The sequence below is a fragment of the Canis aureus genome, chromosome 11, assembly GCF_053574225.1.
Source record: "Canis aureus isolate CA01 chromosome 11, VMU_Caureus_v.1.0, whole genome shotgun sequence".
In the NCBI taxonomy this organism is placed as follows: Eukaryota; Metazoa; Chordata; class Mammalia; order Carnivora; family Canidae; genus Canis; species Canis aureus.
The window spans coordinates 19,633,088-19,654,714 of NC_135621.1; the positions used below are offsets into that span (position 1 = coordinate 19,633,088).

The 21,627-nt window shown below is 49.1% G+C and overlaps 1 protein-coding gene across 5 annotated transcripts in view; it reads right to left on the reverse strand.

The window, feature by feature from the left end:
- Nucleotides 1-18,447, reverse strand: part of PPP6R2 (protein phosphatase 6 regulatory subunit 2) — an 83,694-nt gene extending 65,247 nt beyond the window's left edge. For 2 of the 5 annotated variants that reach the window (XM_077913972.1, XM_077913966.1), the window contains exon 1: nt 18,293-18,447. The gene's annotated coding sequence lies outside the window, so the exon portion shown is untranslated. Of the gene's footprint in view, nt 1-1,615; nt 1,745-16,422; nt 16,542-18,292 lie in introns of those variants that run through there. The other 3 variants (XM_077913973.1, XM_077913974.1, XM_077913975.1) reach the window with 3 other exon arrangements.
- Nucleotides 18,448-21,627: the final 3,180 nt, after the last annotated feature.

The window sequence follows — 21,627 nt, forward strand, 5'->3', positions numbered from 1 at the left end:
CTGTAAGAATAGATCTTTTTATTTCAAATTAAAAAAAAAAATTATTCATTCACTTAACACAGAGAGAGCATGCGCGCACAAGCAGGGGAGCAGAAGGCAGAGAGGGAGGAGTCTGCTGAGCAGGGAGCCCAATGTGAGGCTCTATCCCAAGACCCTGGGATCATGACCTGAGCTGAAGGCAGATACTTCATTGACTGAGCCACCCAGGCTCCCCAAGAATAGATCTTTTTATTAGAAGCCTCATATTTGTTACTTTGTTAACAATTAAAAGTCCATTTCTTTTTTTTTTTCCAAAGATTTTTATTTATTCATTCATGAGAGACACAGAGAGAGAGGCAGAGGCAGAGGGAGAAGCAGGCTCCATGTAGGGAGCCTGACATGGGACTCGATCCCGGGTCTCCAGGACCACACCATGAGCCTAAGGCAGCGCTAAACCGCTGAGCCACCCAGGGATCCCCTAAAAATCCATTTCTTAAAAGAGTTCTATCAGAGGGGCACTGTCAGAGAATAAGGACAAATACATGGAAATAAACTTGAGTTTCTAGAGGAAAACACTTCCTGGCACAATAAATAAATAAATGGGGAAACAACAGAAAAAAACTAGATCCCAAAACAGGTGCCAGTGTGAGAGTTGCAAAATCAGGTCCCTTCCCCAGCCAGGCGGAAGGGCCCACAGGCTGAAGAGGGAACAGCTGCTGCCAGCTGAGCCAGCCACCTCACCTGCCTGCAGGTTTCCAGCTCCCGATCTGGTAGGTGCCCCAGAAAGAGGGGCCAAGAAGAAAGAGGAGCAGGTTCCTGGAGAGTGAGTGTGTGAGTGCTGTGGTCAGAGAACAGGAGAGCACAGCCTAGCCAGCTCCAGACACCAGAGGGGTACACAGGAATTTTTTAGAAAGGAAGTCAGCTCTACTGAGAAGGAAACATCCTAAACCCTGTATTTCTGGAGCTAGTGCTGTCTTACAAGGAACAGGGAAGTGCCCAGCCTCTGGATTTCTAGTTCTCTGGCCACATCCTAACACAAGGGCTGCGATGCAGAGTGCTGCAGAGCGGGAGGTGCTAAGGGGAAGGAAGCAGCCAGATGGAGAAAACGGCAGGTGGACCTGAACGTGCAGCAAGAGCACAAGGCCATCCACGGGGACAGGGGCAAGTCCGTGGCAGCCACCTACAGTCCTGTAGAAACACAGGTCAAGGGGACACATCTGCCAGGATCTACAAGAAAGACCTGAACCCCAAATTTTCTTAAATCCCCAAATCTTCAAATGCTCACAATCAATTTAAATTTTCGACACTACGTGGCCAACACTGAGTAACAAGTGCATCTTCAGTCTGCTGGTGTCTCCGCCGGAGAGCCAGCCTGCTCCACGTCCCCACCGGACCCAGCCTGGGTGCTGTGAGGGTGAGACGAGATCCACACAGAGACAGATGTCCGCCTCAGTCTACTCGCGGTGGCACTCTGCCTGGGTGGCTGCGGCTCCTGCGGCTGCAAGCTCCTAAAAGCGCTGTTTCTCCCCCCACAGATGGATTGTAGTTGGTCTCCCACCAAAGTCTCAGGTGAGCAACTCATCACCCCACCAGACACCCTGAGCAAGGGCTCTGTCAGGCCTGAGCGGGCCCTCACCTCCTCAAGAGCTTCCTCTGGCTGTTGGGTGTGATGAAGAGAAGACTCAGAGCGCAAGCTCAAAACCCGTGTGCTCGCTGCTAGTAATTGTGGCCCCTCTTCCTGGTTAGGGAACGTGGCAGCACGGTCAGCACACACCCTCCTCTTCCTCCTGGAGATCAGGAGGAAGCAGAGAAACCGTCAAAGTGGCAGACCTGAGCACGGGAGGGGCTCTCTGGCACGAAATCCAGCTTCCATCACTGACTAGTCCTGCTATCCTGGGCATGTGCCCAGTCTGTGTGTAATGCAAGTAAAAATGTGACTAGGGGACAAGGAGCTGTCATGACTGCCCCCACTGGTCTAGGACAGTGGCCAACACCAGATGCTTTCCTGGGGCCCAGGGAGAATGGGGTCAACTACAGATCTTCCTCAACTTATGATAAGTGCTGAACACCTCACATAATTACCGCATGCTGTACTCAAACTGAAAAACAGAATGGCCGTCAGGGTACGGCTGTCAGCATTGGCTGTCGACCTCGTGATCGCAGGCTGACTGGGAACTGTGGCCGCTGCCCAGCATCACCAGAAGATCGTAGTACATATCGCTGCCTCAGGGAAAAGATTCAAATTCAAAATTCTGAATAGTTTCTGCAAAGTGTATACCACTTTTATATTATCGTAAAGTTGGAAAATCAGGGATGGTGGCTCAGCAGTTGAGCGGCTGCCTTCACTTCAGGTCATGATCCCAGAGTCCCAGGATTGAGCCCACACTGGGCTCCTGCAGGGAACCTGCTTCTCCCTATGCCTGTGTCTCTGCTTCTCTCTGTGTGTCTCATGAATAATAAATAAATCTTTAAAAAAAATTGAAAAATCACACGTTGAACCATTGTTAAGCCAGGGCCTGCCTGTATGGGGAGCCAGAGACACATCACAGCGAGGCCCCTGTGTGCATCTGCTCCACAACTGACAACAGACAGTACCTGTACTGCATTTGTTCTCAGCACTATGCTCCTGGGAGAACCAGAACTAAGAGCAGGCATGGCATGCTCTGGGCCAGAACTCCTGGAAGGACAAATAAGTGGAGATATGCAGCTAAAAAGCACCACCAAACAGGTGGAATAAAAATAAAGCCCAACAAGTACCAGGGCAGAAACCAGGGCAGTGGGCAGAGCTGAGTCCAAATGAGAGCACAAGACAACTTAAGTCTAGGAACTCTGACTGCAGGGTTGCACCTACCAGGAGGAAGGAAGCTGTTCCTGGCTGCTCCCATGGACACTTCACGGTATACAGGCACCACACAAGCCCAGTACAACTCTAACCCCAGTTCATGCGTTAAAAAGCAGAGGTCTAGGGATCCCTGGGTGGCGCAGCGGTTTGGCGCCTGCCTTTGGCCCAGGGCGCGATCCCGGAGACCCGGGATCGAGTCCCACGTCGGGCTCCCGGTGCATGGAGCCTGCTTCTCCCTCTGCCTGTGTCTCTGCCTCTCTCTCTCTCTGTGACTATCATAAAAAAAAAAAAAAAAAAAAAAAAAGGCAGAGGTCTAGATAACTGTAGGACTGGCCCAGGCCAACAGTTAATGTCAATTCAAAACCAGAACCCAGATTAGCTGACAGCAAAGTCCACATTCTCAAATCTCCACGTGACACCAGATCCTGGCCTAGTCAACAACAAAAAAAGGAGAAATCAAAAGAGATACAGAAAGAATTATAAAGATGAGGGAGATGACAAGAAGGTAGTAACCAGGACTGAGCTAAGAAAAGGAGAGGAGGGTCTCCTAAGCTTGAGGGGAAATGAGACCCAGAGGAGAGAAGTGCATGTCTTCAAAATGGGGCAGTCATTGTGGGGTGGGGTGATAAACTCCTGGAGTTAGCGGTGCTGGCTGACCTTGTGAATGTACTAAAAGTCACTAAATTGCACATTTTAAAAGGGTGATTCTATGTGAATTGCATCTCTGTGGGCTGACAGGTGGCAGTTATATTCTTGAAGAGGAGCTCTGAAAGGCTTCAATGTTGCTAAGAGCCCACAGAGAGGACACTGGGCACCTTCTACTCAGCAACAAGTGCAAGGGACAAGACACACAGCCCCACCTCCAGGAGCCTGACCTCTAGCAGATCCTGAAGGACTCTGCCCAGACAGCATCCTACCTCTGAGCCTGAAGACAGCAGAGCCATTGGTTCCCTGTGCCTTGGGGCATCCTTGTGGATAAGGACAAAAAATGCCAACCTCCTAGGGTGGACAGGAGGGCTGACTGGGGCAAAGTTCAGTGCGTTGAACCAGGGGCATGGACAGTGCTTGTGTGTATGAGCACCACAGCGGTTACGAGTGGAAGACAGGACCTGTCCAGAGGCAGTGAGCCATGGTGGCTGCATCCTCAGCTCCGGGTACAGCTGCCTGGCCTACGGTCAGCCTCTCCCTTCCTGATCTGAATCACTGTTCTAAACTCTATCTCAGTCCCCCCAACTATGTGATAGAGATGATGGTATATGGCTCAGGGGACAATGTGAACATCAAGCAAGATAATATATATGAAGTGCTTAAAACATGGCAGGCAGGAGATCCCTGGGTGGCTTAGCAGTTTAGAGCCCGCCTTTGGCCCAGGGCGTGATCCTGGAGACCCGGGATCGAGTCCCATGTTGGGCTCCCTGCATGGAGCCTGTTTCTCCCTCTGCCTGTGTCTCTCCCTCTCTCTCTCATGAATAAATTAAAAAAAAAAAATCTTAAAAAAAAAAAAACATGGCTGGCAAACAATTAAGTGCCCAATAAATGTTCACAATTATCATTAGTCAGGGAGCAGGGAGTTGTCAGGCAAAGAAGGCTTCCATGAGGAAATCTGGCTTGAGTGTTACTCGTTTTAAATTAATGACCACACCATCTCAAGTGAACATTAATATAGCCGAGCTGGGCAGCCCCAGTGGTTTAGTGGTTTAGCGCCGCCTTCGGCCCAGGGTGTGATCCTGGAGACCCGGGATCGAGTCCCACGTCAGGCTCCTCTCTCTCTCTCTGTCTCTAATAAATAAATAAAATCTTTAAATAATAATAATAATAATAATAATAATAATAATAATAATAATATAGCCAAGCGTTTGAATTCTTAAGAAGCTAGTTTCCCAGGGACGCCTGGGTGGCTCAGCGGTTGAGCATCTGCCTTCAGCTCAGGGCAGGGGATCAAGTCCCGCACCAGGCGCCCCACAGGGAGCCTGCTTCTCCCTCTGCCTGTGTCTCTGCCTCTCTCTGTCTCTCATTAATATATAAAATCATAAAAAAAAAAAAAAGAAGCTAGTTTCCCTCTCTTAAGACAAGCGGGACAATTTTAGATCGGCACAAATTCTATATAGCTCCTTGCATCAAGAAGTGAAGTCAAGGGCAGCCCAAGTGGCTCAGAGGTTTAGTGCCGCCTTCGGCCCAGGGCCTGATCCTGGAGACCAGGGATCGAGTCCCACGTCAGGCTCCCTGCATGGAGCCTACTTCTCTCTCTGCCTGCGTCTCTGACACTCTCTCTCTCTCTCTCTCTCTGTCTCTCATGAATAAATAAATAAAATCTTAAAAAAAAAAAGTGAAGTCAAAAAGAGGAAAAAGAAAAAAGAAAAAGCAGCAGCAGGAGAAGTGAAACCTATCTGCCCATCCTGTGACTTGCCGTAACCACCAGAAGGCAGCAGAGGACAGGTGCCACTTTGAGAGCCAGCTTCCAGCCCTGCCCTCTTGGAATGCTGTGACCATGTATGAAGAAGCCCCATCCAGCCTCGGGGGGACTGACAGAAGCCTGGAGAGAGGCCTGAAGACCCAGATGAGGCCCCAGCCACACGAGAAGCCAGGCAGACAACATGACGCGCAGAGGCCTGGGCCAGCCCAAACTGGGCTCAACCCACAGACTCATCAGCAAGAACTAAGGTTGCTACTTTACGCCACTAATCATTGGGGTGCTCTGTTACAAAACAATACATGACTACCACAATGACTGTTATATTCCTTTGGCTCTTTGTCAACTTTCCAATAATCTTACCCCTTAATTCACAGAAAAAGCCAAAGGTCTCCCATCTTCCCTCCATCAAATCTACCAACCCAAATCACCACATGCGCTGCTTTCCTTCCTGGGACAAAGGACAAAGACCAGTCCCTCCACCTACGCTGTGGACCCCACCCTTCACACCTTCTCAAGACTGCTCCTCTGCTCTCTCGGGTCCCTCTTCCTCCAGGACACATCCCTGTCAGTGTACACACAGACACGCACACACCCTGCCCCACAGACTCTGCTCCAATCCCTGTTCACAGCAATGCTTCCTGAAAGAACTGTCTGCATGTACGGCCCCCACTCCCTCTGCTCCCATCTGGCCTCTCCCCCAGCATGCCACCACCCTACTTCTGTCGAGGAAGCCAATGACCACCGAGGACAGTCTACATCCCACAGCTTATCACCAGACTCTTAAGTACCAGCCTCTCTTAGCTTCTGTGACCCATACTCTATCTCCTCCAGCATCAGCTCCTGGGCTCCCCTCCACACATTGGCACACCCCAATGATCACCCTGGTCTCCCTCATCTTCCTCTGTCAGGCATGGTTTAAAAGCGCAGGTCTGGGGCACCTGGGGGCTCCGTCTGTGACACATCTGTCTTCAGCTCGGGTCATGATCCAGGGTCTCGGAATTGAGCTGGAGAGTCTCCCTCTCCCTCTGCTGCTCTCCCTGGTTGTACGAGCATGTGTGTGTTCTCTCTAATAAATAAATGAAATCTTAAAATAATAATAATAATAATAATAATAATAATAAAAGTGCAGGTCTGAGAGTTCTGGCTCCAGCTTATATCAGACTAATCTTACCACTAATGATAAGCTGCACAAAATTTTTTAAAAACCAGCTCCACGGGGATCCCTGGGTGGCTCAGCGGTTTGGCACCTGCCTTTGGCCCAGGGCGCGATCCTGGAGTCCCGGGATCGAGTCCCGCGTTGGGCTCCTGGCACGGAGCCTGCTTCTCCCTCTCCCTCTGCCTGTGTCTCTGCCTCCTTCCCTCCCTCTCTCTCTCTCTATCATGAATAAATAAATAAAATCTTAAAAAAAAAAAAAAAAAAAAAAACCAGCTCCACAGGTGCTAGAGAACCACCAGAAACACGAAGAAACTGGAGGGACAGCAAAGTCTGAGCCCCATACTGAGATGCCTTCTGACTAGCGGACACTTGCCAGCTCTTGCAGAACAGGAGGCGACAGTGCTAGGTGACAGTGCTAGGTGACAGTGCTTGGCTGTCTTATTACAGGAGGAATGGAGGTCAGAGTTCAGGACTATCAAAATGGCCAAAACAGAAAGGGGAAAAAAAGCAGCAAAAAGGGAAAAAACCAAAATACTTAATTTTGTAAGTCTGTATTAAATCCCTCCCAAATCCTTGGCTGACTCCTAAGTTGCACATGGTTAGAGGAAACATCAACAAATCAAACAAACAAAGTCAAACTCATAGAAACAGAGTAGAAAGAGGCTGCCAGGTGCAGGGGAGGCAGGGAGAGGCTGGTCAAGGGTCCACATGTGGAACTCAAAGATGTGTAAGGTCTGAGGATGTGATGGCAAACATGGTGGTGCTGTCTGGAAGGCTGAGATTGCTGAGAGAGCACAACCTAAGTGTTCTCACACACGCACAAGTATGTGAGGGGACAGATGAGATGGTCACCCAGATAGGGAGAGTCTTTCACGGTGCATTCGTATATCACATCACCATAATGTACTTTATATAACTTATAATTTTGTCAATTATAGGTCAATAAAGCTGAACAACTATTTTGAGGAGAAAGCTAAGCAAAGATGCCAGCAGCTGACCAATCCTGGGGAGACAGAATTTGGAATTTCAGTTCTGCCAAATTAGAAAGGTTTTCCATTAAAACCCAACACAGGCCATATCTTAGATGAGTAAAAACCATGTTCCAGAACTGAAGGCTATGTCTTAAAACTTAGGACAAAAACAAAAGATCCACCCAACAGGCTACAAGCTTCTATGGGATCAAGATGATCTCCCAGAAATTTAACAGTCTGCTCTTACAAAACTCAACACTCGGGGATCCCTGGGTGGCGTAGTGGTTTGGCGCCTGCCTTTGGCCCAGGGCGCGATCCTGGAGACCCGGGATCGAATCCCACGTCTGGCTCCCAGTGCATGGAGCCTGCTTCTCCCTCTGCCTGTATCTCTGGCTCTGTCTCTCCTTCTCTCTCTCAAGAATAAATAAATAAAATCTTTAAAAAAAAAACAAAAAACTCAACACTCTTTACAGGAAGATAACCTAAAACAAGGTCTCTAGAATGTACCATCCATAATGTTCACTATATAATTAAAAATTACTAGACATATGAGATAGAAAACTGTGATCCATGATCAAGAGAAAAAACAATCTATAGGATCCACAAATCACCATATGTTGGAATTGGCAGATGAGAACTTCAAAACAACAATTATAAATATATTAGAAGATTTAGGCAAAACATCAGAAGGAATAAAGAGGTAAAAATATTAGCAGAGAAATGCAAACTTGACAGAAAAACCAAAAGGAAGTTCTAGAACTAAAAAATACAGTATCTGAAATTAAAATGTTACTGGATGGAATTAATAACACAATGAACACAAAAAAGAAAACAATGACTTTAAAGATAAAATAGAAAAATACAAATGTAAACAGAGAGAAAAGGAAATATTAAAAATACAAACATACTCAAAACCTGTGGGAGAACATCAACCTAAAACAATTACCACTGGGACATCTGGGTGGCTCAGTGGTTGAGCGCCTGCCTTCCGCCCAGGGCGTGATCCTGGAGACCTGAGATCAAGTCCCACGTCGGGCTCCCCACATGGAGCCTGCTTCTCCCTCTGCCTGTGTCTCTGCCTCTCTCTGTGTCTCTCATGAAAAAATAAATAAAATCTTTAAAAAATAAGTAAATGAATAAAAATAAAATAAAACAATTACCACTGGAGTCCCAAAAAGAGAGGAGAAAGAATATGAGGCAGAAGAAATATTTAAGAGGCAATGGCCAAAGTTTCCAAAGTTGATTAAATACACCAACACAAGGATCCAAAAAATGAAGTAAATCCCTAAAAAGAAAAATACAAAACACTACACCTGGAAAATTATAGTCAAATTGACAGCAAAAAAAAACTTTAATAAAAACAAAGTGTTTATTTAAAATAACAAGCAGGGGCGCCTGCATGGCTCAGTCAGTTGGGTGTCCGACTCTTAATTTTGATTCACTCAAGTCATGATTTCAGGGTTGTGAGGTCCAGCCCCACACTAGAATCCATGCTCAGCAGGAAGTCTGCTTAAGATCCTCTCTCTCCCTCTCTGCAACGCCCCCCCACACAAGGTCACATGCTCTCTTTCTCTAAAATAAATAAGTCATAAAATAAGTAAAATATCTTAAATACAGTAGGAAAAAAAAAGGAACAATAAGAATGATAGTTGGCTTCTCATCAGAAACAACACATGTGGGGCACCTGGGTGGCTGAGTGGCTGAGTCTCCACCTTTGGCTCAGGTTGTGATCGTGGGGTCCTGGGATCGAGTTCCGCATCGAGCTCCCAACAGGGAGTCTGCTTCTCCCTCTGCCTGTGTCTTTGCCTCTCTGTGTCATCATGAGTAAATAAATAAAATCTTTAAAAGAAAGAAAGAAAGGAAGGAAGGAAGGAAGGAAGGAAGGAAGGAAGGAAGCTAGCTAATCTGCAAAAAGGAAAAAACAACTTCCCAACTCATCTAAGGAGCTAGTATTACCAAAACCGGTATCATAAGAAAGTCATACACAAATACCTCTTATGAACGTATACAAAGAAACTCTCAAAAAAAAAAAAATAAATAAATAAATAAAAAACTAGCAAACTACATCCAGCCACTTTATATGTGCATTATACACCACACCAATGGGACTTATCTAAGACTGCAAAGTTGCTTTAACATCTGAAAATCAATTAATATAACACACCATATTGACAGGATAAAGGGCAGAAATCAGATAACCTCAATACATGCAGAAGAGGCTTTTGACAAAATCCAACACCCTTTTTAGTCAAAAAAGGAAAAAGAATCCACAAAATAGGGCTAGAAAGTAACTTCCTCAACCATTGAAGGCCCACTATCATTACTTCATTCAACATTGTATTAGAAGTTCTAGCTAGTACAATAAAGCAAGAAAAATGAAAGGTATTAAAACAAAAAAGGAGGGATCCCTGGGTGGCGCAGTGGTTTAGCGCCTGCCTTTGGCCCAGGGCGTGATCCTGGAGACCTGGGATCGAATCCCACGTCAGGCTCCCGGTGCATGGAGCCTGCTTCTCCCTCTGCCTATGTCTCTGCTTCTCTCTCTCTCTATGACTCATAAATAAATAAAAATTTTAAAAAAATCATTTAAAAAAAAAAAAGAAAGGAAAAGTAAAACTGTCTTCAAACTCTGACTATATAGGTAAAAAATCCAAAGGAATATACAAACCCACTATGAGAACTGATAAATGACTCAAGCAACATTGCAGGATACATGATCAGTATACATAAACCAACTGTTTTTGTATGTTAACAACAAACAATTGAAGAGAAGAAGAAGAAGAAAATAGGATGCCTAGCTGGCTCAGTCGGTGGAGCATGTGACTCTTGATCTCAGAGTTGTGGGTTTGAGCCCCACGCTGGGTGTAGATTACTTAAAAATAAATAAAAACCTTTAAAATGGGGATCCCTGGGTGGCGCAGCGGTTTGGCACCTGCCTTTGGCCCAGGGCGCGATCCTGGAGACCAGGGATCGAATCCCATGTCGGGCTCCCTGCATGGAGCCTGCTCTTGCTCTGCCTGTGTCTCTGCCTCTCTCTCTCTCTCTCTGTGACTATCATGAATAAATTAATAAAATCTTTAAAAAAAAAAAAACCTTAAAAATAAATAAATAGAAAATGTTTTAAACAAGCAAAAATATCAAACACCTACAAATATACTCAGCAAAAAAAGTATATCTTCACACTAAAAGTATACAGCATGCTGAGAAAAATGCAAGATTTAAATAAATGGATATACCATCTGCACAGAAGACTCTATGTTAATTCTTCAATTCTAAAATTGATCTACAGAGTCAATGTAATCCCAACCAAACTTATGACAAAAATTTCTGTACACACTGAAGAGCTTATTCTAAAGCTGGCAAGACAATTTTGTAGAGAAATAAAAATGAAGGACTTATACTACCTGATTTCAAGACTTACCGTTAAATAACAGTAATTAAGACAACACAGTGCTGGCAGAGGATAGAAAAATACACCAACAAATCATAACAGAAAGCCCAGAAATAAGCTTGCACACATGTTTAATTAATTTATAACAAAGGCTCCCTAACATGATGCTAGAATGATTATATAACCCATATGGGAGGTGGGGGATGTATCCTGATTTCACCTCACATTAAAAAATAATGCAAGAAAATAAAATAAAATAAAATAAAATAAAGTAATAAAAAATAATGCAAGAAGGATCATTCAGAAAGGAGATCAGTATGTGCTTGGAGAAGCAGGAAAGGGTAAGATGGAGGGTTCCCAAAAGGATATGAGGTAATCTGGGGCATGATTATACTATATGTTCACTATACTGCAGTGATGATTTCACAGGTATACAGAGGTCAAAGTAACCAAATTTTACATTTTAAACATGTGTGGGGACGCCTGGGTGGCTCAGCAGTTGAGCATCTGCCTTTGGCTCACAGCGTGATCCCGGGGTCCTGGGATCGAGTCCCGCATCCGGCTCCCTGCATGGAGCCTGCTTCTCCCTCTGCCTGTATCTCTGCCTCTCTCATGAATAAATGAAATCTTTTAAAAAAAATGTGTGGTTTATTGTACATCAATTGAATTGCAATAAAGATGTTAAAAAGAAAACAGTGAATCATAAACCAAAATACAAAACTACCACTATACAACTTTTACAGGGGTGCCTCACTGGACGTGTGACTCTTGACCTCAGGGTTGCAAGTTCAAGCCCCAAGTTGGATGTAGAAATTATTTAAAAATAAAATCTTAAAAAAAAAATCTTTAAAAAAAATAAATAACTTTTACAAAAAAGAAGGGGGACACTTAGATGAAATAGTTAAGCGTTCAACTCTTAGTTTCAGCTCAGGTTGTGAGCTCACGGTTGTGATATGGAGCCATGCTCAGGGCAGAGTCCACTTGGGATTCTCTCCCTCTTGTGCCCCTCCCACTTGTGCACTCGTTCACTTGTGCTCTCTCTCAAATAAATAAATTTTAAAAAAAGAAAAAGAAAAAGACAATGTCTTCACAACACTGGGTGCAGGCAAAAATTTGTTAGAACACATAATAAACATTAAAAAAAAAAAAAAATACTGATAGGCCACCTGGCTGGCTCAGGAGAATACCACTCCTGATCTTGGGGTTGTAAGTTTAAGCCCCACATCAGATGTAGAGATTACTAAATATAATAATAAATGTAAAAAAATATATTGACAAACTTTTTTTACCTCAACCAAATTAAAATTTTCTGTTCATCACAATACATCATTAAGAAAAAAGATCGAGTCCCACGTCGGGCTCCCTGCGTGAAGCCTGCTTCTCCCTTTGCCTGTGTCTCTGCCTCTCTCTCTTCTCTGTGTATTCTCATGAATAAATAAAACCTTTAAAAAAAAAAAAAGAAAAGAAAAAAACAAGCAAGAGGTGCCTGACTGGTTCAATTAATAGCGTATGCAATTCCTTTTTTTTTTTTTTTTTAAAGAAACTTGGGGTAGCCAATTTTTTTCTTTTAAAGATTTATTCATTTATTTATGATAGACACAGAGAGAGAGAGAGGCAGAGGAAGAAACAGGCTCCATGCCAGGAGCCCGACGCGGGACTCGATCCCAGGACTCCAGGATCGCACCCTGGGCCAAAGGCAGGCGCCAAACCGCCGAGCCACCCAGGGATCCCCAGAGCATGCAATTCTTGATATTGGATCATGAGTTTGAGCCCCATGTTGTGTACAGAGATTACTTCCAAAAAAAGTAAATTAAAAAAAATTTTTAAAGATTTTATTTATTTATTCATGAGATACACAGAGGCAGAGACACAGGCTCCCTGCAGGGGGAGCCTGATGTGGGACTCATCCCAGGACCCCAAGATCACAACCTGAGCTGAAGGCAGATGCTCAACCATTGAGCTACCCAGCCGTCCCTGAAAGTAAATAAAATTTTAAGAAACGAAAAAAGGGCAAATCATAAAATAGAAAAAAAATGGACTCCTTGGGCAGCCCCAGTGGCGCAGTGGTTTAGCGCTGCCTGCAGCCTGGGGTGTGGTCCTGGAGACCTGGGATCGAGTCCCCACATCGGGCTCCCTGCATGGAGCCTGCTTCTCCCTCTGCCTGTGTCTCTGCGCCTCTCTCTCTCTCTCTCTGTGTCTCTATGAATAAATAAATAAAATCTTTAAAAAAAATGGACTCCTTATACACAAATACATCATAAAGAACTTATATCAGCATATGCACATTTTTTAACTCTTAAAATGAACAACAACAAAAAACAATCCTGGGCACCTGGAGCAGGGGGCTTAGTCGATTGGGCATCGGACTCTTGGTTTCAGCTTGTGGGGTCACGGGATCAGCTTATGTTGGGCTCCACACTTAACACAAAGTCTCTCTCTTTCCCTCTGTCCCTACCCCCACTCGAACATGCACTCTAAATAAATAAATAAATAAAAATATTTAAAAAACAAACAATCCAATAAAGAGTGGATAAAAAAACCTCACACTTCACAAGAAAAATATAAGTAGCCAACTAGCATACAAAACGTTGTTTACCAAGGCGCTTGGGTGGCAGTCATTAAGCATCTGACTCTTGATATCTGCTCGGGTCATGATCTCATGAGATGGAGGCCCATGCCACGGCTCCAGTTCAGCATGGAGTCTGCTTGTCCCTCTCCCTCCTCCTCTGTCCCTCCCTCCAAAGCACTTGCAAGAGCACATGCACAGTCTCTAAAATAAAATCTTTTTTTTTTTTTTTTTTTTTTTAATTTTTATTTATTTATGATAGTCACACACACATTGAGAGAGAGAGAGAGAGAGAGGCAGAGACACAGGCAGAGGGAGAAGCAGGCTCCACGCACCGGGAGCCCGACGTGGGATTCGATCCCGGGTCTCCAGGATCGCGCCCTGGGCCAAAGGCAGGCGCCAAACCGCTGCGCCACCCAGGGATCCCTCTAAAATAAAATCTTAAAAATTGTTCACCAAAACCAAACAGTTGTTCACCATCATTATTCATCAGAAAAAAGCAAATTAAAACCACAGTGAGATTATCACTACCACCTAAATAGCTAAAATTAAAAAGACTGACAATACCAAGGACTGGCACAAATGTGGAAAAACTGGAACTCGCATACACTGCTGGTGTGGTGGGTGTGTAAAACGGTTACCAGTTTGGAAAATAGTTTGGTAGGTTCTAAAAAAGTTAAACATATATCTATAGTATGACCCAGCAATTCCACTCCTAAATATTTACCCAAAAGAAATACTACATATCCACAAAAAACATGCATGAGAATCTTAACTTTAGTCATGAGAGCCAAAAAGTGAAAGCAATCCAAGTATCCATCAATAGAAAAAGAAATAAATTTTCATACAAATGAATACTAAAATAAAAAGCACAAACTACAGATACAGGCATTTAAATCAATGAATCTCAAGGGGCACCTGACTAGCTCAGTTGGTGGAGTGTGAAACTCTTGATCACAGAGTCGTGAGTTAGCCCCACACTGGACACGGAAATTACTTAAAAAGTAAATAAACAAATCTCAAAAGCATGACATTGAGCAAAAGAAGACAGACACAAAAGAGCATACCATACACTTTATGATTTCTTTCATATGAAGTTGGAGAACCTGTAAAATTAATCTATAATGACAGAAAGCAGAACAATGGTTGCCTCAGGATTTGGAGGTTGGTTGTAGTAACTGAAAAGGGACACAAGGAAGCTTTGAGGATGACAAAAATGTTCTATATCTTGACATGAGTGATGGACACACTGGTGTACACATTTTTCAAAATTCATCAAACATATGTTTAAGATCTACGCATTTCATTGGATATAAAAAATTCAGTAATTTTTAGTAGTGGAATTTTTTTCAAAGATTTGAGAAAGCAGAGAAAGAGAGTGCATGCAAGTGCACCCAGTGGGGGAAGGGGCAGGAGAGAGAAGCAGACTCCCCACTGAGCAAGGAGCCCAACGTGGGCTTGATTCCAGGACCCAGAATCACAACGTAAGCCGGGCAAACACTTAACCATCTGAGCCACCCAGGCGCCTCATAATATTTTTTAAAGAAATTGGGATCCCTGGGTGGCTCAGTGGTTTAGCGCCTGCCTTAGGCTCATGGTGTGGTCCTGGAGACCCAGGATCGAGTCCCACATCGGGCTCCCTGCATGGAGCCTGCTTCTCCCTCTGCCTATGTCTCTGCCATTCTCTCTCATGAATAAATAAAATCTTTAAAAACGAACAAAAGAAATAAAAGAGGGGCACCTGGGTGGCTCAGGGGTTGAGCGGCTGTCTTTGGCTCAGGTCAGGATCCCAGGATTGAGTCCCACATAAGGCTCCCTACAAGGAGATGGCTTCTCCCTCTGCCTATGTCTCTGCCTCTTTCGTGAATAAATAAATAAAATCTTTTTTTTAAATAAAGAAATAAAAGATTGTACATTTTGTGTTAAAAAGAAGGCTGCTTGATGTCCATGTCCATATGACATGATTTCCAAGAGGATGGCTGGGGATGCTTGAGAAATGCTGTGAGAACGAGACCCACTTCACATACCTACTGCAGGTTACCCTGTGGATGAGCCACCCACAGGAGGGGAGAGTGGAAAGCACAAGCTCTAGAGTCTGACCACCTGAGCTGAGTCCTGGGTCTCCCGTTTATTTATTGTGACCTTGGGGACATTCCTTAACTTGTGCTTCAGTATCCTCACATATTAACAAAAATGTTAAGACTAAGTCATTAAGTTGTTTTAGGAAGTAAATGCTTAGGAGTCAGGCAGCGGGGTTGAGGGGGGGGGGACCTAAATGCTTACTGGTTTAGATGTCAAAACAGAAAATTTCGCACTGGTTTATAGTAAATTCTGTGCAAATCATGTACCCACTTTACATCTAAATGTCTGTTATGGGGCAGCCCAGGGGGCTCAGCAGTTTAGCGCCACCTTCGGCCCAGGCCGTGATCCTGGAGTCCTGGGATCGAGCCCCACGTCCAGTTCCCTGCACTCTCTGCACAGAGCCTGCTTCTCCCTCTGCCTGTGTCTCTGCCTCTCTCTCTCCCCGTGGGTGTCTCTCATGAGTAAAGAAATAAATTAATTTTTTAAAATGTCTGTTAAAGAGCCCCTGGATGTCTCAGTGGTTTAGTGCCGCCTTCAGCCCAGGGGTGTGATCCTGGGGTCCTGGGATCGAGTTCCGCATCGGGCTCCCTGCATGGAGCCTGCTTCTCCCTCTGCCTGTGTCTCTGCTTCTTTGTGTCTCATGAATAAGTAAATAAAATCTTAAAAAAGTAATAATGTTACATATACCATCTTACTTCTTTACTTCTTTACTTCTTTTTAAAAGATTTTATTCATCTATTCACAAGAGACACACAGAACAGAGGCAGAGACACAGGCAGAGGGAGAAGCAGGCTCCCTGCAGGGAGCCCAATGAGGGGTTCCATCCCGGGACCCCGGGGTCACCACCTGAGCCCAAGGCAGATAGATGCTCAACCACTGAGCCACCCAAGCGTCAGTCCCTTGTAACACACTTTAAAAAGTTCCTGGGCTTGTTTTCCTAAATAAAGCTTTACTGGAACACATGCATGTGTGTCCACAAAAAAGTCTGATATACAATCACCTACCATTATTATTCAAAAACTTACAGTATTTTGAAAGGTAGCCTTTTCCTTACCCAACGAAAAGGGAGGAGAGGAGGTTTAGTCAGCCGGCTGAGATATAAATCCTCAGTCAACCATCTATTTGTTGTATACCTGTTCTTCACCTGCAAAATGGGTGATAATAGTTCCTACACCCCAGAGTTCTTGTGAGGACAAACAGTTCACACATAGCACTCCAAGGAGCAGCACACACTGCATATCTCTGTGCATCCGCTGCCGTCACCCCTGTGCTGAGGTCGCCACACCCGCGGCAGGAGCTCTCCTCTGGGCTCCAGATTCTTCTGCGAGATACCTTCTTGCTAATGCCCCTTGGATATGTCAGACTTCTCCCACTACTTGGAGCCAAGACAAAGCCTTACTTTCCACTTCCAACCTGGAACACCACCCTGCTCCTGCCGCCCTCCCCTGTGGCCCCAACCCAGTGAGCAGTGCCACCGAGAAGCCCAGAACCTCACGCCCTCTTCTAATCTCTCTGCAAGTCCCCGAGCTCTGCCTTCAAAATCTCTAAGGGGGCCTCAAGGTCTAAGCCCCAACCACACCCACTGCCAACACCTCCCGTCTCCCCTCTCCCCCTCTGTGGGCACCCCAGCTCCTCATCCATCGCAGGCTCACAGCCCGCAGGGAAGAGCGGACAGTCAGGTCCACGGCCCACCTGGCTCCTAGCCACCTCCCCCAACCCCTCCCGGTCTGATGCAGGTTCCTGGAGAACATCCACCACCGTCCCAACTCTTCCCACACCTGGCTGCTTCTCACTGCCCAGAGCCCCGCCATAGGGAGTCAGAAAGGCCAAAATGGAAGAGCCACCAGAAAGCAAGGGACGTGGACCAGAGGGAACGGCTGCGTGTCCGTGAGGGCTCCAGCACTGTGAGGCCACAGGGACGGAGCAGGTGGGCAGCGACGGAAGCGGGAGGGGCACCAAGCAGAAGGGCCAAGGGCTGTCAGTAACAAGTGGGTGGGCGCTGCTGCCAGGCTGCAAGGACAGAGCGGCAGGCGGGGGTGTGTGGAGGACACCCCAGGGCCGGTGGGGGCCGGCAAGGGGGCCAGTAGGGCACGTGCGGGCGGGGACACAGGGACGGTGGCCGGGGACGCCCGGGGGCTCTGAAGCCACACGGGCGACAGGAGGAGGAGCAAGGCGGTGACGACAGTGGGCAACAGGTAGGGTGGGCACCGCCGAGTGTTAGGGCACCACTGGGGGCTGGGGGCATCGCGGGGACGAGGTAGAGCACTGCCCCGGGGTTAGGGCACCGCCGGGGTTAAGGCACCACGGGCGGTTAGGGCACCGCCGGGGGCCGGGGGCACCGCAACAGGGTAGAGCACCGCCGGGGGCTGGGGGCATCGCGGGGGCGGGGTAGAGCACTGCCAGGGTTAAGGCACCACGGGGGGTTAGGGCACCGCCGGGCGCTGGGGGCACCTCGAGGAAGTAGAGCACCGCCGGGATAGAGCACCGCCGAGCTAGGGCTCTACGGCTCGGGCCGCCACCGCACAGGCAGGCGCGGAGCGGAACGGCCGCGAGGAGGTGCGGGCGGAGGGGGCTGGGGAGGGGGGACACTGCCCGGGGCACCGACGCGCACGACTCTCGGAGGAGGAGAGCACTTGGGGGTCAGGACACAGGGACACGGATTGCGAGGCAGCGGCGCCGGGGGCAGGCGGCCACCGCCTCGGGAAGGAGCGGGGCCGAGCGGGGACCCCTGCGGGGGCAACAGCGCGCCGGACACTGACAGGTGGACGCCGTGCAGTGGACAGCGCCCTGGGGCGCCCGCCGGGAGGGCGGCCCACGGGAGGGCACACGGGCCGCGTGACCACTGGCGGGGGGCGGGCGCGGCCGGGAAGAGCCGCGGCGGGCGGCCCCACTCACCTGCCCCGCGGGCCGGGCGTCGCGGCGGCTCCTCGGAGGCCCGGATGGAGGCCAGGGCGCTGGCGGAGGCGAAGCCCGGGCGGCTTGGGGCTAGCCGCACGCACATGGGCCCGGCCGGGCGCGGCGCCCACGGACACGGCGCCCACGGACACGGCGCGGGCCGGCCGGCGGCTCTGGACCGGCTCGGGCCGCGGGCGGCGAGGGGGTCGCTCCAAAATGGCGGCGGCGACGGCGGGAGCGCGCGCGCACGCCGGGTGGCGGCGTCTGGCACGGGGACGCGCGGCGGGGCGGGGGCGGGGCGCTCGCTCACGTGGGCGCGGCGGGGGCGGGGCTGCGTGGCGTGGCAGGGCGCGCGCTCACGTAGACGTTGCGGGGGCGGGGCTGCGCGGCGGGGCGGGGCGGGGCGGGGCCGGACCGCTCGCTCACGTGGGCGCGGCGGGGGCTGGCCGGGCTGCTTGCTCACGTGGGCGCGGCGGGGCGGCGCGGGGCGCGCGTTCACGTGGACGCGGCGGGGGCGGGGCTACGCGGCGCGCGGGGCCGGACCTGGGCGGGCCGCTCGCTCACGTGAACGGGGCTGAGGGGCGGGGCGCGCGCTCACGTGGACGCGGCGGGGCGGGGCGGGGCGGCCTGGCCTTCTCCGGTCGCTCGTCCTGCTGACGTAGCACCGATTGCTCCGGAGGCCTGATCGGCCGCAGAACCGCCCGTGCTGGAGCCAGAGGCGACGTGAGGACCGCGCACCTGGGGCGGGGGCTCCGGGTCGTCGGCGGCCCTCCCCTCCTCGCCCCTGGATGCGCCCCGAAGTGCCGGGCACGCGGGGGTCTGCGGCGGGCGCCTGTGTGCCCCGCAGAGGCCCCTGCTCCCGGACCCGGGGGGCGCCTGACCCCGTGCCCCGCGGTTCTCGGGGGGGCTGCGCATACTCAAGTAGGGGCCGCGTAGCACCCAGGCCAACCAGTCTGCGAACGAGATTCATTAACTCGGGTCCGCGCGGACGGTGCTGCGGTGCAGCCCCGAGGGCTGGCTGACCTGCAGCTCGCGGACCGCGTCCCCTGCAACGTCACGTGCTCGGGGCCGGGGCGGCCTGGGGGGCTCTCCTCCAAAGTCGGCGTGCTCCGGGCCAGCGGCTTGGCGGCGGGCGGGGGGGGGAGGGCGCGGCGCAGGCACGGCTTCCCCTCGGCTGGCCTTAGAGCAGAACGTCTGCGGAGAGCTCCTCGCCTGAGCACTTTTCCCTGGCACCCTGCAGGCCAGGCACCTGGCCAGTTCTGCAGGGTGAACTTCCAGGAGTTGGGAGCTAAAAAAAAAAAAAAAAAAAAAGCATCCGCTCAGCGCAGGGGTTGGCTCAGTCAGTTGAGCATCCAACTCTTGGCTTCACCTCAGGGGGTGACCTCGCGGTGGGGGATCCAGCCCCGGGTTGGGATCTGCGCTCAGCGCAGTCTGCTTCAGATTCTCTTTCCCTTTTTCTTCCTCCTTCTCCCTCTCTGAAATGAATAAATAAAATCTTAAAAAAAAAAATGGATTGGCCCTACAACCAAGAGGAGAAACGCCCTGCCAGCCGTGCAAAGGCCCCTCGAAGGCCATCGCAGCAGATTGAGCTGCAGAAAGGGGGATCAGGGCCAGAGGACCAACCAGAGATGGTCCCACTGGTTTTTCTGCTATGTGAGCGCCTGCAATCCTCTATCTCGGTGTTCTTCCTATGCTCAGGCCAGACTGCCTGGGGTCAGCCTGGACCCTTCTCCTCTGAGATTCCACACTGGAATTATCAGCAAATCCTTCCACTTAAAAAAAAAATGTATTTATTTATTCAAGAGAGGCAGAGACACATGCAGAGGGAGGAGTAGGCTCCCCTCAGGGAGCCGGATGTGGGACCCAATCCCCGAACTCCAGGATCACGCCCTGAGCAGAAAGCAGAGCTTAAGTGCTGAGCCATCCAGGCGTCCCATCCCTCCACTTTTAAGTATGGCCAGCTCTGCAGCGGTTTGGCGCCTGCCTTTGGCCCAGGGCGCGATCCTGGAGACCCGGGATCGATTCCCACGTCGGGCTCCCGGTGCATGGAGCCTGCTTCTCCCTCTGCCTGTGTCTCTGCCTCTCTCTCTCTCTGTGACTATCATAAATAAATAAAAAAATTAAAAAAAAAATATTAAAAAAAAAAAAAAAAAAAGTATGGCCAGCTCTGCACAAGCACACACGGGTCCAAGACCAGTTTCTCTTACCTACACAGCAGCCTCCCAATGCATTCCTGCTTCTGTTCTGGCATTCTTGCCAGAGAGCAGCTTCCAGCAGCATAGCTTACACCTAGAGAGATCCAAGGAGAACAAGCCCATCCCGTCCCTCCCCAACCCTCATCTGGCATGGCCAGAAACCCAAGTCCTTGCCGTTACTCACAAGGTTCTATGTGATGTGTTCCCGTTTCCATACACTGCCCCTAGTTCATTGGGTTCTGATCATGATGACCTCCGACCACAGCCCTCGTACCCACGCTTTCCTCTGGTCATTGCTATGCTTACTAAATTACCTCCTAGATCCTCCTCCCTTGTCCCCTTCTCAGTGAGGGCTACCCTGACCCTCTACTTCAAATCTCAAGCCTGCACACACACATGCACACACGCACACTTCATAGCCTTTCCCTGCTTGGTTTCTTCCTTCTTGTGTCAGTAGTCACCGTCCAATAACAGGACAGAAACCATAAAATGACTTCACAGAAAGTTTGATATACAAATTACCAATAGGGACGCCTGGGTGGCTCAGGGGTTTAGCGCCTGCCTTTGGCCCAAGGTGTGATACTGGAGACCCGGGATCAAGTCCCACATCGAGCTCCCTGCATGGAGCCAGCTTCTCCCTCTGCCTGCGTCTCTACCTCTCTCTGTGTCTCTCATGAATGAATATTTTTTAAAATAAAAAATTAAATAAAAATTACCAATAGTAGGAGATGAATTACAAAGGAGTAAAGAGAACTCTATTGTCAAGAAAGTTGACTACAGAGTTCCCTCCATAACTTGGAAGGGAGGTTCCCTCCCCAAGGTGGGAATTCATGCTGTGTTGCTGGGTTGTGTGGCCGCAGCCTAGTGGACAACAGTCATTCCCTGGGTTGTCCAGGGATAGCGGTGATATGAGCAGAGGCTGATGGACAGGAATACAGCTCTCCAAGGTGCAGGCCAGCTAAGCCTGGAAAGCCTCCTGCTGGGGGGGTGGGGTCTATGAGATTCCCTGAGAATTTGCCCACAGCCTGATGCTGAACTGAGTAGGAAGCCATTCACAGAGGCAACACCACTCCAAGTCTCCCACTTATGGCTCTGGCAGCTGCCCAGTGGGAGAAGAAAAAGAATGCACACCTAGACCAG